Genomic DNA, 4,747 nt, shown 5'->3' on the forward strand with positions numbered 1-4,747 from the left:
CGCTGGGCTCTCCTCACCCAGCCCTATAATCTACAAGTCCGGCACATAAAGTGGGTGGACAACCTGATTGGGGACTCCTTATCTCGAGCTCCAGTGGAAATGCAGCAGCTACTCTCCAGACGCACCAGGTGATCACCTCCTTCGCGCCCGCGCTACGGAGGTCTTTGGAGGGGGGGTGTGTTACGAACCCCTCCACCCAGCACTACGAACCACGCCATCTATTGTCTTGATCTACCTACCCAGCACCACGAGCAACGCCATCTAGGGACGAGGCACGAGTATGACTCGTCTTAGTTAAACACTCCGGGGTTTCCCTTCTCCATATCCTGGTTGTTGCGTCACTTCCTCCCAGTCTTCTTTGTGAGCTCCAATTCGAGGAGAGAGGACTTGGCTCTGGGAAGTGACCACAGGGTCATCTATCCTCTAAACCTACCGTGCAGTGACTACCTACCGTCTTCTACAATACTCAGCCTTACTCGTCAGCCATCTCAGCTCCTCACTTAAGTATTTGTAATCTTGTATTGCCTCTCCCGCCTCCACCTTGCTTCACGATTGTTTTATGTTTTATTAATATGTATATACTGTTAATGTTTAGGTTAAGTTTGGTTAAGGGTAATTTATAAGCTGAATATTTTGTTAAGGATTTATGGTACTTTATTATACACAACGAAAACTCGCATCCTTTGTCTACCCTTTTATAGTCCGATTGTCTTTGTTTTTTTGTTGTTGTTGCCTGTTGGGATCTGGGTAGACGTATAACTATATTCTAAATCCCCAACTCGTAACACTCTAGTCAGGGTTATCAAACTACTGTCCGCAATAGGTGGCCAGAGAGCCGGTTACTTAATGCTTAACTCAGCACCAAGTGACGCGACTTCCCGTGTGCACACCTTATCACGTGCTCTGAACATGCTACCTCATAGCTAGTGGAAAGTTACAGGGATTGATAGAGTACAGTATATAAGTCGAATGTAATTAACCCATTTATATAAATACTTTTGCCTATAAGACAAGGGCTAATACATCTCTCCTCTTAACAGTGCCTTAACTCCTAGGCCCAATAATCAGCCTTATAGTCTGAAATAACAGCTTTGGTTAACAGACCAGAATCATATAGTTATGGCAATCTTTTTGCTACCTCTGGCTGACAGTCTAGGATGATATTTAACACAATTTCATTGTGAAAATACCTGCAAGGAAATCATTCATTAAATTGTGCAAAGGTGAATCAGGAATACAAAAATAGCAGCTTAAAACAATCAATACTTACTATACAAGGACAAACGATCTTCCTGATTTAAAATATTTATGATAAAGAAACTAACAATGGGAGAGCAAAAAGTAATATACACAATTACAAAGCAATGTCTATTTTTTTTTTTTTGGGGGCAGTTTATGATATTATGATAAAGGTATTCGAATTCTCTTCCCCATAAATTATGGTGTCACAACAAGAGAAGACTTTCTTTGTACTTGAGCATTATACAACACAATCTGTATTCACTGTTCAGCAGCGTTTCCAATGGAAGTATGGAAGAGATCTACCAAGTGGACACTCAATTTGTGACCACAGATTATGATGTATTTAGAGAAACAGAATATCGTTTCGATGTTCGAACCACAAAGGGTGCACATATTGTAAAAAAAAAAATTAGACATTGCTTTGTTATATATATATATATATATATATATATATATATATATATATATATATATATATATATATATATATATATATATATATATATATATATATTTCATGTAAATCCACAAGAAAACGTGGATAAGATAAATCTTGATAAAATCACACGGAATGGAAACAACGGAGTACCTTAGCTTTGTCTTTATTCAAGACATCTTCAGAGGCAACTAGATTACATGGAGAGAGAGAGGCTTAAATATACAGCCTCAAATCAATCCCACTTTACCTTATATGTATGGATTGATCAAAACACACAAGCTTAATAGTCCATTACGTCCTATCGTGAGTTCTGTGGGTTCTGTTACTTACAAATTATCCAAGTGGCTGGTAAAGATGATATCCCCTCTTACAGGCCAAATATCTAATTCACATATACGCAATAGCAGTGATTTAATTGATAAACTCAAGAAACACAACGAACCTTGCGAATTAATAAGTTTTGATGTAAATTCACTGTTCACTAGAGTACCTGTGAAAGACTTACTTTCATTTCTTAAAGATAAATTACAACTGCTAGATTTAACTATTGAACATGATACTTTCCTGAAATTGATAGAGTTATGCGTAACTGACAATGTGTTTAGAGCAAATGGGAAGTTCTACAAGCAAATATTTGGCATGAGCATGGGTAATTGTCTTTCTGCTCCTCTAGCCTGTATTTATATGGAGTTTTTTGAGTCTAGATTACTCCCCAATGTAGTGGACTGTATTCCTCCTTGGTATAGATATGTAGATGATGTTCTTTGTCTTTGGCCTAAAAACAGTGACCCATTGGAATTTTTAGACAAGCTTAATAATATTGTCCCTAGTATCACATTCAAAATTGAAAGAGAAATAAGTGAATCCCTTCCATTTCTTGATATGCTTATCATGAGAAATGGCCAAAACTATAAATTTAAGGTATATAGAAAGCCCACACAGGTAGACAGTTTCATTCACTTTTTATCCAATCACCTTGAGTCTACCAAAATGTCAGTTTTTTCTGCTATGTTCCTACGATGTCTGCGTATTTGTGACTCTGAATTTATTGACGATGAATTTAAACACATTCGTTCTATTGCACAGAAACTTGGGTACCCTTCTGTGTTTGTTGATCGTTGCTTTAAAAGGGCTAAAAAATCCTTTCATTCCTCTCTAACCAGACAAGTTCCTACACTTAAGAATATTTTGACTCTGCCCTATCGTGATGAATTTGTCCCGTTAGTTCGGTCCCTCAAGCTTCTAAATATTAATGTTGTTTTCAAGTATGACTCAACCATTACCAATATGTTAATAAGGAATAGCCCAAGTTTGAATGTAAATGGAAGTGTTTATTGTATTCCATGTAGCAAATGTAATTGTAATTATGTAGGTCAGACAGGAAAAACACTGCAGCTCAGAATCAAACAACATAAGTATAATATCAGAACTGCATCTGAAAGCAGTGCCTTGTTCGTTCATGTTAGGAATAATAATCACCCCATTGCTTGGGAAAAAAGCTTAGAAGTATTCAAATCATCTTGTGTCACAGAAAGACTTCTGGTTGAAGCTAGTTTGATTAAGGAATTAAAATCAATAAACCTTAGTGATGGTCAGTTCAAAACTGATAATATGTTACATAAATTTATTTGTCAGTGGCCCAAGGTTAAAATGCTTTGAAAACCTTTGATCTTGATGTATGACAGTTATTTTGTGGGTCCCTTTTTTCTGACCTGACCTGTCTAGTCACGTCACCACCCTTCTCTTAAGCTCCTCTACGGTTGTGTTGGTGTGGGGATTAGTGGATGTCATCATTATGACCTGACCTCATGTTTTTAGGTCACCCTGTATATTTAAGCCTCTCTCTGTCCATGTAATCCAGTTGCCTCTGAAGATGTCTTGAATAAAGACGAAAGCTAAGGTACTCCGTTGTTTCCATTTTCCCGTGTGATTTTATCAAGATATATATATATATATATATATATATATATATATATATATATATATATATATATATATATATGAGTTAGGATATATGGTTGTGGGAAGCAATATATCTCTTGACCGTACCGCGGGAAGGGGCTCCCTCAGCAAAATATAATTCACTGGTGTACCCTGAATAAAATACCTAAGGGATACATTATCCTCTGAAGGGTTAATGTTTAATTGTTGATGACTTGTGTATTTACTCATCTAGAATACGCACTTAAAGACTTTAGTTGTTGAAGCGCAACATTTACAAGTCCTTAGTTGTTGAGGCACAGTAATACATTATACTGTATAACATAAACAATACCTTGCTTGTTGAAGCGCAGTAATACATTTTACATTAAAAAATTCATTAGTTGTTGAACTGCAGTTATACATTTAAACATCCCCATCGTCAATGCTGCATCTGTTTTAATTTGCCCGGTGGATTTTTGTTTTTGTAATGAAAGTTCCTTTTTAAGATTGTCATTGTTAGGGTTTCCCTCGTACACTGCAGTTTACTATTTTCTAAGTAGTTAATAGATACATAAATGTGATAATGCATTTTTTTCCTGTATTGTTTAACATATCTTTCGAATACCTTACTTGCAAAAAAGCTTTATAATAATCCTTTGATCACCGGAAGGCGTGTCTTGGGTGGCCTTTCAGAAAATTTTTTTTTATCAGGATATCTTCGTCAGGAGGTTTATCTCTCCTGTTCGTTTACAATCCACTACAAGCTCAGATAAAACTCAACATAGGGTTGTAATACTGTTACTAATGTTCTCCATGATTTTGCTGGCGACTTTGTGGTCTAAAAACCGAGTCGAAAACCCAAGATTAATATCAAGGCGACCTTTGAGAGTGTGGACGTAGAAACAAATGAAGTTGGTCATGCCGCGGAGGGAAGAGAGGCGGGTCACCTTCCATACCTTGATACAGTCTCCGTCTCCAGGGAGAGTGGGAGTTACATCCCCCAAGTTGGATATCGTATAATAGCAGCCAGGTACTCCATGGCGTCTAAAATACTCCCAAAATTATCAGACTTGGATTTTTCCATCATTCTTAGTGCTACAGCTTGTAGCGGCTGCCGATCATTCAGTTCGGAATTAAATTTGT

At 37.1% G+C, this 4,747-nt stretch overlaps 1 protein-coding gene across 1 annotated transcript in view; it reads right to left on the bottom strand.

The window, feature by feature from the left end:
• Positions 1 to 3,662: 3,662 nt before the first annotated feature.
• Positions 3,663 to 4,747, bottom strand: part of LOC121860035 — a gene marked incomplete at its 5' end in the record, with an annotated part of 1,832 nt that continues 747 nt past the window's right edge. Inside the window, 1 exon segment of the mRNA XM_042357051.1 lies at positions 3,663 to 4,747. This exon segment is cut by the window's right edge and continues 444 nt beyond it.

Source organism: Homarus americanus, unplaced genomic scaffold (genome assembly GCF_018991925.1).
Source record: "Homarus americanus isolate GMGI-L3 unplaced genomic scaffold, GMGI_Hamer_2.0 scaffold824, whole genome shotgun sequence".
Lineage (NCBI taxonomy): Eukaryota > Metazoa > Arthropoda > Malacostraca > Decapoda > Nephropidae > Homarus > Homarus americanus.